At 40.0% G+C, this 12,751-nt stretch overlaps 1 protein-coding gene and 1 long non-coding RNA gene across 9 annotated transcripts in view; one reads left to right on the top strand and one right to left on the bottom strand.

The window, feature by feature from the left end:
* Positions 1 to 12,751, bottom strand: part of LOC128732797 (tensin-1) — a 183,790-nt gene that overhangs the window by 91,038 nt on the left and 80,001 nt on the right. The window contains exon 1 of one of the 8 annotated variants that reach the window (XM_053826190.1): positions 7,439 to 7,459. The exons of the other annotated variants lie outside the window; for them this stretch is intronic. The gene's annotated coding sequence lies outside the window, so the exon portion shown is untranslated. Of the gene's footprint in view, positions 1 to 7,438; positions 7,460 to 12,751 lie in introns of those variants that run through there. 8 annotated transcript variants of the gene reach the window in all.
* On the top strand, positions 7,718 to 8,705 carry LOC128732799 (uncharacterized). The gene is made up of 3 exons (XR_008411838.1): positions 7,718 to 7,819; positions 7,892 to 7,982; positions 8,058 to 8,705. It is a non-coding gene; the product is annotated as an uncharacterized LOC128732799 (long non-coding RNA).

Here is a 12,751-nt window from a genome sequence, read left to right as displayed (position 1 = left end):
AGCAAGATATCGCGTGTCAGTTCATCGTGAAATTGCAAAAATGTCGATTGGCCACCCGGACTACAAGCGAAATGCACTCTGACTCTGACGGTTCGGCTGGCTTACAAATACACCGTTAGTGAGCAATTATAAAAACAAAATTTATTCAGCCGACGTAACTGTCAAAACAACACTTTGATCGTACAATCTAGATAACGCCATCGCTTGTCGATTGCTGATTAAATAATTTGAAGTGGCAACCCGTGACCACGCGCGAACGTTGTCTGGCGAATCTTGACATGCCCCCACTTTCCTCTCTCCTTACTGTTCCTCGTGCCACCACTTCCATTCACTTAAACAATATGAAATTCGCACGTGACTTTTGTTGTTATTCAACTTTCAGAGTTACGGCCCTTGATCAAAGTTATATTGTGTGCTAATGAGGTGTGGACGACAATCAACATGTTTATTGTAGATTCAACGAAATCGGTTCGATTTCCACGATAATTGCGCTAAAATTTGCCAACTCTTACACGCCTACATGATCTGTCAACTTCTGCCCACTCTCAAGTTGACAGTAAAAGGTTGAGATAAAATAAACCATATACGATCATAAAGTATGGCCGCACGATAAAAGGCTCATTTGCATGCTGCATGGTCATTTGAATTCGAAAGGCTCGCGACGCCCACTCCGCCTGGAGTGTTTCGTAAATCTGTTTTTTCTTTGTTTTCAATACAGTTGAAAGTTTTTAATTAGATCAATTTAGATAAGATGTACTTTGCCTGCAGGCATTGACAAGTCGCTGAAATGTTGTTTGGACAGAAAATGGTTTCGAATATTGATAAGTCTCTTTGAATTGGATTTCAATCAATTCGGTTGTCCGTACATTGCCGCCAAGCGGGTGAAATTCAGGTGCGGTTGAACGTAAAACTCGTTTTGTGGTCCATTATTTGCTGCCAAAGGAAAGCCACTTTGTACGCTATGCGGGACTGGGGAGAAACTAGCAGCCGTGCATAACCTGTGGCGACTGTTTTCTTTGTGTCACATTAAATTTTTTATGACATCTAGTGGCTCTTGGCAACGAAAAAGAAGATTCAAATAAGACAAATATGTGAAATGCTTATTTGTCTTCTTTATTTGCTGGAAGATTGTTCCAACGTGAATATCAGATGTTTTTATAATCTGATAAATTACATCACACGACGAGGTCAGGATGGTAATAATTTTCTAGCTTTAAACAACTTGGCAACTTAGCGAGGAACAAAAAAAAAATCATGTGCAGCATGTTGTGGTCAAGATGTGCGTTGGATTCGCCAGTACAAATCCGGTGAATGCGAGGTGCGAACAACCGCACCAGCAGGAGTTGGAAGTAATAACGATAAATTGCTCAGTCGATTGGATTTATTACACCATGTGTAGTGTATCCATCGGCATGCCGAAGCTATTTCATATTTGAGTTGGGCCGGACCTGCTACGCTTGATAATATAATTTTCATTTTGTTTCGAAAAATTAGAGTCAATGCACGCCACAAGTTTACTGCTATGGCCTTCTAAACTGTACGATCATGATCAAACCCCGATTTTAAGCCTTAAAATCGGTTCTGTAGTTAAAACATATGATTGGAAAAAAAGTTTAACAAAACGACGATTTTAGGCCCACCCTATCTCAGATAGAGGCACCACAAACGCCAAATGAAAAAATACGGGCCTAAAATTCTTTGAAAATAGGGCACGGGAGGCTATTTTCAGCCCATTAAGCGATGGCATCTATTTTTCCGGCCTATGGTCTAGTTCTAGTGGAAGAGCAGGTGGTTTTGACATTCTTTGAATAAAAAATAGTAGATTACTTACAGTCTTGAGAAAATAGTTATAACATATTAAAATTGTATGTCGGCAAAGTATTTTTATTGGCGAAAGAAAAAGCAAATAGGCTGAATTTAGAAAATACCCTCCCGTACGCTAAATCAGTTTACAAAATTTGAACGAAATCGCAGCACTTTTAATCCAAGTTAAGCCATCTTTGAGAAACGTTCGACTAATTGACACCTAGTCAAAACATATACAAATAACTTTTGAACTGCTTTTTCGAATCTAGTAAAACTGAGCATAAAACTTCACTGTAACAAGACCGTTTATTAGATAGTAAGATGATAGATTATGTTGATATCATTGAGCGCTTCCGGAGAAAATCGTGTCATTTTGTTGTCACATTTTTACTTATACCTTTTGAATGGAAAGCTGGACGCACGCAACAATTTAATAGTGATGTACTAGGTAAAAACATATTTCAAACGGGAGTAAAAGCACATGAATCGGTTCAACCGTTTTCGAGAAACAGACGACTAATGTTAAGGGTCACATACATACATCACACACAGACATTGCTCAATTCGTCGAACCCTATCGATTGGTATATGATACTTGGCCCTCCCGAGTATAAAAAGTTTGAAGGTCTATGTCTATGGGCACGAACGAGGGGCTCACGTAGGACTACAAAGGCAGGTCCAATTCAACAAAGTTTGAGATTTTGCTAATGTTTGTCACTTACTGAGCTGTAATAAACGCTCTGAAACATCTGTAAACTACATCTCTGAAACGCATAAAACAAGGAAATAAGTTTAAATTTCCTAAATGCCTGTGCTCTGCATATCAACTTTATCCGTTTCTTAATGTTTGTAGTTCCACTAAGAGTTTCATCAGGCCACACACACACGCTTCTACCACGAAATAGAAATGGGATTTCAAACAGTGCAATTTCCGAAAACCGGCCAAAAAAAATTTCTTTTTGTTTTTGTCTTTTTTCGTAGATTTTTGTATAGAAAATTAACGTATATATTAAAAGCAAGAATAGATGTGGTGCATTTGCTTAAACATTAATTTTTAGGTTGTGTTTTTCGGCCATGTAGACTGTATTTGTATTTAGCAGCTAAAACGATGTTTTGCTTCTATATCCGCCATTTCGGTGGTTTTATTCCACCTTTTTCAAGGAAACTAAAATTTTATTACATATAAATTCATTTTTCCGTCTTAGAAGAATGACTTATTTTTAACTAACCGTTTTACCGGAGTACTAAAAACAGAAAAAAGTGACATAATTACAACAAATTATTATAATAAATGCTGTCTACTTTTCATATATATGTTATTAATTTCTGGGATGGATTTTGACTTTGCTGTCGTTTGATAGCAGCTAAAACAACGTTTTGCTTCTCATAATCCGACGTTTCGGTGATTTTATTTCACCTTTATTAGGGAAAAGAAGCTATGACAGACAGACAAACAGAACGGAATAGGCAGGACAGACAATCAGGACAGACAGACAAGACAGACAAAAAGGACAGAAAGACAGATAGTCACGACAGATAGCCAAGACAGACAGACAGCTAGAACAGACAGACAGGACAGACATACAGTACAGACAGACAGATAGCATAGACAAACAGGACAGACTGACAGACAGAATAGACAAACAGGACAGACAGACAGAACAGACAGACAGAGGTCTAGAAATTATTCACAGCACGAACCAACTTCCCAATTCATGAACGCCTTCAATGCATTGCAACATATTATAACTATTAGCATGAGCACGGATGTAATAAGACATAGACTCAGTTTATACTTTAGAGGACAATTACGATAAATTTAAGAATGGGTTAAAGCCTATATTTGAAATACAAATCAAATTGAATCAGGACAGGCAGACTGGCTGGACATACAGGACCGACCGACAGAGCAGACAGACAAGACAGATAGACAGTACAGACTGACAGGACTGACAGACAAAGCAAACAGAAAGAACAAACAGACAGTCACGACAGACAGCCAAGACAGATAGACAGACAGGACAGACAGAGAAGATAGATAGACGAACAGGACAGACAGACAGGACAGACAGACATGAAAGACAGACAGATTTGACAGACAGATTTGACAGACAGATTTGACAGAGAGATTTGACAGACAGATTTGACAGACAGGTTAGGCAGATAGCACAGACAGAAAGGACAGATAGACAGACAGGGCAGACAGACAGAAAAGACATACAGACAGACAGACAAATAGGAAAGACAGACAGGGCAGACAGACAGCACAGACAGACAGAGCAAACAGACAAGACAGGCAGACAGGGCAGACAGACAGACAGACAGGATAGACGGGCAGGACAGTCAGGACAGATAGACAGGAAAGACATAAAGGACAGATAGGCAGGATAGACGGACAGGACAGATAGACAGGAAAGACAGACAGGACAGACAGACATTTGAGACAGACAGGACAGACAGACAGACAGATAGGATAGATAGACCGACAAGACAGATAGACAGACAAGACAGACAAGACAGACAGACAGAGAAGACATATAGACAGACAGACAGGATAGATAGACAGACAGGACAGACAGACAGGAAAGCCAGACAGGCAGGATAGACGAGCAGGACAGATAGACAGGAAAGACAGACAGGCAGGATAGACGGGCAGGACAGATAGACAGGAAAGACAGACAGGACAGACAGATAGGATAGATAGACAGACAGGGCAGATAGACAGACAGGACAGACAGACAGAGAAGACATATAGACAGACAGACAGACAGAACAGACAGACAGGACAGACAGACAGGATAGACAGGACAGACAGACAGGATAGACAGACAGATAAAGCAAACAGACCAGACAGACAGACCGACAGACAGGACAGACAGACAGGAAAGACAGACAGCACAGACAGACAGGACAGACAGATAGGTTATACAGACAGGACAGAAACACAGGACAAACAGACAGGAGGACAGGTAGACAGGATAGATAGACAGAACCGACAGACAAGACAGACCGACAGGACAGACAGACGGGACAGACAGACAGGACATACAGGTAAGATAGGCGGACAGGACAGACAGACAGAGAGAACAGACAAACTGGATAGACCGATAAGACAGACAGCAGGACAGACAGCCAGGACAGATAGACAGACAGGATAGATAGAAAGGCAGGAGAGACAGACAGGTTAGACAGACAAGACAGACGGACAGGATAAACAGATACAACAAGCAGACAGGAAAGGCAAATAGAAAGACAGACAAACAGACAGAAAGTATTCTTGCACATAGAGGAAAAAAGTTAACCCACCAACATTAAAAATCTGCACCCGTAGAGGTCCGGGTGCACTTTACTCCACCTTCTCCGAGAAGGAAGTTGCACCGGCTTTCATGATATACCGCAAAAATATTCAATCCGCTTTGGTCTATGGTGAGCATCGGAGAGGTATGAGAGAAAAAGGAAGCTGAAATACCGTTTAAATCAATTAGAACCTACAAGCCACTATTCGCAAAACCCCCTACGTCAGGCTGCACAGCACATGCGAGCCGGCCAATAAATAGTGCGAATTCTCCTGCTCGATTAGATAGGCTTGAAGTTGCGTGCGATGTAGTTACTCATGCAAATATGTTGATTGAAGTAACACCGGTCGGCAGTTGGCAGATACAAATCAAAACAATGTAGGCCGCCTGGTAATGCTCGTTTGATGCTTGCCGCCAGGCGAAGCAAAATCGACAGTGCGGATCTAACGGGTGATGATCTCATGCAATCTTTTATATTACGAACATATCCACCTCAGTACTGTCCCGGGATGGCCTTGGCAATAATTGTTCGGCTCGGCAGCTCCCGGTCTCTCTCAATGGACGATGATTTTTAACGAGTGTTTCAAGTCGACAAATTGCAGATTTATGGCACCCCGTGCATCGTGATCACGCGCGTGAAAAGGAAAAAAACGCTGCTGCCACTTCAGCACATTTATCTACGTGTGAATGGATGATTTGTGGTTTAAAAGTTTGGTTTGAAATTTCTGGCCATGAACAATGAAATGTGAACCATCTGCAAAATCGAAAATATATGTTTCAATTAAGTGCGAACATGAGCTTTGACATTGTTGTTTAAAATTTAAAACTGAAAATATGTGCTTGTAACCCTTCGTGTCCTCACTTCAAAACCACTGACTGTTAACTGCAGACCAACTCGAAAAATCAAATATACCGTAAAATCATGTCCGCACTTAATTAAGACACCGTCAGACTTAACCAACAACAGATGTCCCCTTCTCAGGCCCTCTATTAAACAATCGTCGCCGTCATCGTCGTCCCAAAAATACCGAAATTCAGTCATCCTCAGATCAGAGGAAATACTTTCTGCGTGACTGTTGCGCGCAAAAGTTTTTTTTCATCAATTAAGATAACACGATCAAAACCATTATGTTCAAACTGACACGACTATTAATAATCGTGCGTTCGTGTCGCCCCGATCGTGCCGGACCGTGTTAAGGTTTAACAGTCAATCATTTCTGTTAAGTCCCTTCGTCACGCGACAGTGAAGAAGAGCTTAGCATTTTATATTATAAAAAATGATGAAATTGCATTCGCAGTGCGCCAGGGTGGAGAAAAACACAGGAAAGGTTGGCATGGTGATGGCAGTGACATTTCGCTGCTCTTTTGCTCTCGGCCGCATCGGCAGTTAAGCAGCTGTTCGGATGATGCCAAACATGACATGAGTTTTTATTTTCGCCGTGAAACTGAGAGGGATTGATGCCAGAATTAGAAAAAGAGAAATAACGACATTTGGTAGGTAATTAAGGCCAAAATAGAACGGAAACTGCGCAGATTAAATTCTTCGGAAACGTCACTGAGAGGCCAAGGTTAGGGGAGGATAAATACCGATGTTCGAGACGGCTGTTTGTTTCCGATGGTGACAAAACTGTCAATTGTTTGCACACTCAGACTCAAGCACAGCCGGGAATGGAAGACCACACTGGAATTGCGATAGAAAGAGGAGACGTAAATAATGGACTCTAATTGCTCCGTGATCCCATGCGGTTCAACTATCGGGTACTGCGCCTCCGGGGGTACTTGCATTGCGGGTTGAACAATTAGTTCATAAATTTATTGGCACCAATCGACTGGAGTGGTCTCCCCGTTTGTAGGCGGTGTGGCAGATAAGATCGAACGCGGGTCACTAGGGGAAGGGAGATAGCGAGACCCTTCGGGTGATCGTCGTCGTCGTCGTCTTCGTCGACGGCAGGGGAAACCAGACCGAACCGTGATCGCTGGTATTGGCACTCAACTGAAATTGAAATGTACGGTTGTTCACTACGCAAAGATCGCTTACGAACGGGAGTAAGCGTTTGGCCTAGTTATTTGTCTATTTAAGAAATTATTACGACGTGTCGACGAAATACTGCCGATGGCGATGATTTTTGCACATTTGGTTAGTTGTTAGAATTTTACGGGCTTGCTGACGTACCTCATTGTTAAGAAAAACCTTGTAAATATTATATTTTTTACAAAACAAGTCATGCAAAATTTGTTTAATTTTAAATATTGTTTTTGATAGCTTAAATGCTTCTCACTAAAAACGTTGTCTAATCGATCTAGCACCAAGAACATAATTCAACGTAATCACTTACAATTTTTAATTTTCCACCCCGGGCAGAGCAAGGCGAAAACCAGCTTAACCTGCTCCCAGACACACGTTAATCGGAAGAATCCGTAATGCTCACCGTCATCCGTTGGGGAAACAGCATTTCTATTACAATGCCGGTGACCGTCGATATTTGCACGCGATTATAATTGCTGATAATTGTAGCTGCTTACCAATCAAGAAAAACAATCGCCCTCGGGGGGTATTGCAAGGTAGGTACCTACAGCTTTCCGTCGAGGTAGCCATTTGAACTGGGCAGCTTGCCCTCGCTGAACAAGCGTGTGAATTGCGACAGTGTTTGTTTGCATGATCGATTGCTTGAATGATTAGCGGTTTGAAGTTTAAAGTATAGAGCAAATAGCAGCAAGTAATTTTTTGCTCCGAGCACTAGAAAAACTGAAACAAAATTTCCAATGATAAAGTTCGTATTCTTTCCCAGGCACTTATATTTCAATCGTCGAGTGGATTAGTTCACCAGCCACTACACAACACATAGAACTATGTATCATCACATAATCGACTACGTCAATGTGGGTGCCGTATTATTGACCTTGGCTATTCAGCAACGAATTTTCACTCAAACTCAAGTGTTTTTCTATTTTCAGTGGACTGCATAAATACGTTTGGTCGGATTATATCTGGACTACTGAGGGTCATGTTGACCACCCGGTATTCAACGGTAGTGGCAGGGCCCTAAGGTAATACGATTTACGCAGTGATGTGTATAGAAAAACACAGATTCGATCCGATATTTTTGCAAGAATAAACACACCGTTCGAATAGACACCGAAACACACCGTGGAATGTGCAAGAATCGTTTGGAGTGTGCAATCAATCTCGCGCTGCTGAAACGAGGTGCGAACTGACCGGTTGGTGGCGCTCTCCGTATTCTAAACTCAACTGGAATTGGACGGATGTTGCCTCACATCTCGTTTCACTGCGGATCGATTAATTAAAATATCAAAGGCAAAGGCGCCGCATCGCGGTGGTCTTAAATCACTGCGATCCAATAATAAAATGCTAATCAAATAAGCTACGTATAGGTACCGTGACGGTGAGAACCGTCTAAAGTAAGCCTGTACATACCGTACGTGAACGGTTGAAGTGTGTGTTTATTTTATCCTCTCTGCAATGAATGGGATGCAGGTTCAGCTAGGTCTGTTACCTTCAATTATAGTCGAAAAGTTTCAGAGTCGAATTAGAATTATTAATAAATTTTTAAATACTTTTAAAATTTAACGTTAGAGATGAAAGAACGGTTGAATAAATAATTCAAATTCATGTAAAATTGCAATTTTCACAGATCTTAGATAAATTACCAGTGAGGTACTGTAGCCTGCACGAAGGAGTCAATTAATCCGTTGTATTACGCCTTCTCTTTTTTCCTTCTTCTAGTTAGCTAAGTTTGCAATCTTCGGCCAGTTCATAAGCGATACGATAACGAGTTTTCGCTAATGTAATTATTGCATGTCCATCCATTTGTCGTTAAACATTCACCGTTCGGTGAAGGGGAAGCTGTTAATAGATTTACATTTTAAGTGCGACCTTACAGCAGTTTCAGTTAGAAGAGCTGTTTTGGTTAGGGGTAAGACAGATCAATTCACGGTGCTGTCCGATGGTGGTAATTTTCGATTCGACATGGTATCAGCACTTGTATCGACAACTTAATAATACAGTTGTGGAAAACAAAAGCTTTTGGTTGCTGCCATTCAACCGGCGATAGCCAATTTATTGGCACAACAACGGGTACTTCACCGTTGACTATTCGTCATCGCCCTAAGTATCCGTCATTGACTACTATCATTGCGTCATGCAGACAACGGAAGCGCTAATAGTAATTTGCAAACTATGGAATCAGCGAATCGTAAAACTAGTAGTTACTTACAAGTACATCACAAGCCGTAGGAAATCAATGAAAGTTACCTGAAATAAGAGATGAAACCTCATATTAAATACTGTTATAAAGAGTTAAAATGATTAAGCTAATCTAAATATTTGTGTTATTTAAGCTAAGAATTTGCAAGAATTTGGAAAGTTTGACTGAAATCTGGCGTGCGCAGATTTAGGAACCATGCACGGAATCAGGCGCGCTTACGGTATACTTATTCAAATAACTGTGAACAAAAGAAATATCTATTTCTTTTACTTAAAAAAGGGTTTGAATTTTCCCTGTTTCCAAAGAAAATAGCTTATAAATTTTCTCTTAGAAAAGCTACAGATTCCTTTCCCTCCGGAAAAATATGCGTCAGTTTTTGCAACATAATTTTGGTTCTTTAAGCTGTCTTTAGATCGTTTCAAGCTTACTTTTCCTGAGAACACTTCGTTTGGAGAAAAGCCATTGGTTAATTTCGTCGGAAAATAGGAAAATCTCAATGCGATTTGACATCTTCTCCTAATATACACGAGCCTTGTCTGTAACCACCACCAGGCCCCCGACAGGACGCCGGGTAAGAATCACAGCTCGCTTTCTACACGCTTTTTATAAACCTGAAACCTATACATGTGCCACTTAAATTACAGCTGGTGCGAGTGCACCTTACGAACACTCTCTTATCCGGGGCAGGATTTCTTGTGGGCTCGAAAAAGAAGTTGGAGTTTTAAACATGACAATATTCTTGACAAAATGATGACAGATATCAGTGACCAAATTAAACACCCTAGCGCGGAGTAAGCGAAGACTCAAACAAATTATACCAGATTGCAGTCAATACAAGCATCGCACAGTGGTCCAAAAGGGCGAAAAGCGGAACTTTTTCCTAGTTTCTTTTGCTTTTATTTCATCATTTATGGATTACAGCACTTTTGTTCGTATAAATATCCCCCTTAATCTAAAACTGTCAAAAGTTAGTGTTTGCTGACATTTTAAGGTTAGGAAATATAGACATAGTTTCTTCGGCAATGTTGTAAATAATGTAAAAACAAGCAACTTTGCTGAAGAAATAAAATTTCTATCTTTATCGAGTGCTGAACTCTAGGGCATATACTTTAAAACTTCTTTAAAGATTGGTTTTTCATACTTAGCTTTTCTTAGTTGCATTTTACAAGAATACAATGTTCTAGGCCAGCGGTTCCCAACCTTTTTTCGGTTCGCGTACCCCCTGACGGATTTCCCTATACTGTTCTGCAGCGAACTAAAGTTTTGGCGAACCCCTGGGGGTTCGCGAACCCCCATTTGGGAACCGCTGTTCTAGGCAATTATCGAAGCACTCAAAATACACGGTTTTGCAGAAGACCGCGAATCTTGGACCTTTACTTGCTGAATTATCGCATATTCAAGCTATAAATTTCCATAGCTTTACGAGCCCATGGGGTAAAATGGGGCATGCGGATTTATGAAATCAGCACTTCATATTAAAGCCTAAGTCGAGTACTATAAACTTGTATGGGTTTCGCTTGTCCCTAACCACCCGTTTCACGTTCGCTATAGGCTCGATACACGTCCATTGTTGTGTGCTAGTAGATAGACCCATGGTTTCTTCGGCAAAGTTATAGAAAATGTAAAGGCAAACAACTTTGCTAAAGAAATCATATTTCTATCTCTATCGAGTGCAGAACTAGAGAGCATTTTCTTTATAAATTCTTCAGAAATTAGTTTTTCATACTTAGCTTATGTCGCATGTTGCATTTTACAAGAACATATGGTTCTAGGTGATTATTGAAGGACTCAAAATACACGTTTTTACAGAAGACTGCAAATTTCTAGGACTTTTCCTTTCAAAGTTATCCCTTTTGACTCGTTAAGTTAAGGAAAAATAAAGCTTAAATATGCGATTACTTTGTAAGGAAAGGTCCTAGAAATTTGCAATCTTCTATAAAAAAAGTGTATTTTGAGTCCTTCAATAATCACCTAGAACCATATGTTCTTCTAAAATGCAACCGACATAAGCTAAGTATGAAAAACTAATTTCTGAAGAATTTCTAAAGAAAATGCTCTATGATGGTGCTTTTATAATGGTCTCAAACCATCATAAAACAAATTCCTGCCCCCAAAAACCCCACACATGCCAAATTTGGTTCCATTTGCTTGATTAGTTCTAGAATTAAGGAAATTTGTATTTCATTTGTATGTGAGCTTCCCCGTCTAAAGTGGAGAGGGGTCCTAATTCCCCATTGAAAAAATTCTTGCCTCCAAAAACCTTCACATGCCAAATTTGGTTCCATTTGCTTGATTAGTTCTCGAGTTATGAGGAAATATGTATTTCATTTGTATGGGACCTAACCATCATAAGAACATTCCCTGGCCCCAAAAACCCCTACATGCCTGGCCCCAAAAACCCCCACAATTTTCACGGAATAAACCCAGGTTAAAAAAACAAAGAAAATTGGAAACTATATACAGGGTGTTAGGTAGCTGAATGCAGATATTTCAGGGGGTGATGGAGGATCACAATTGACGAATAAAATCCTTCTACACATATGGTCAAATATTATTAGAACTTGTTGATTCTTTTCGGTGAAAATCAATTACTTATTACTTACTTATGTTTGATTTTCACCGAAAAGAATCAACAAGTTCTAATAATATTAGTGTCACGGTGATCTAAATAAGCAAATACATATGGTCAAATCTCAATCGTTACATTTTTAGTTTTCGGTTTGTTTTACCTTAAATTAGCTCTGGTACAAAACTATGCTAGCTAGCTCAATTTTGTTACTTTCATTCGAGCTGTGAGCTAGCTGTGAGAATATTGTAATAAAAATTATTTTTAAACCTTCAGCTTCATGAGATTTAGTAACTTTTTTAAAGCAAAAATCATTTAAATAAGTGTTTCTCAAGACGTTTTCATCGAATTTCTCCTAAAAGTGTGTGATAAAACTGATAAAACCTATTTACCAATTTAAAGCTCTAGTACCGTTCTACAATTCGTTCGTTGACGTAAAAGGTCTATCTCTTTCACACTCGTTACCATTTCATTTTAAACGTGTGGTTTTGGGTGCTGAATTAGTATCTGAAAACTGCTCGAACTCATACATCACGCATAGCACACTAGATCAACGCGTGCGACGGACACGGCATATGGAAAACAGTTTCTCGTGTCAGACTGTGTTCATCGCACGCGGTTATCTAGTGTGCTATGCGTGATGTATGAATTCTTGCAGTTTTCAGATACTAATTCAACACTTAATACGATACGTTTAAAATGAAATGCAACGAAACTAAAAGAGATATGCGTTTTACGTCAGAGAATGAATTGGAAAACGGTACCAGAGCCTCAGCTTGGTGAATAACAGCAATCAGTAATATTACACATTTTTAGGAGAAATTCGATAAAGACGTCTTGAGAAACACTTATTTCAA

This window comes from Sabethes cyaneus, chromosome 1 (assembly GCF_943734655.1).
Source record: "Sabethes cyaneus chromosome 1, idSabCyanKW18_F2, whole genome shotgun sequence".
NCBI lineage: Eukaryota > Metazoa > Arthropoda > Insecta > Diptera > Culicidae > Sabethes > Sabethes cyaneus.
The sequence above is the reverse complement of the archived record's forward strand: the minus strand, read 5'-3'. Positions and strand labels throughout refer to the sequence as shown.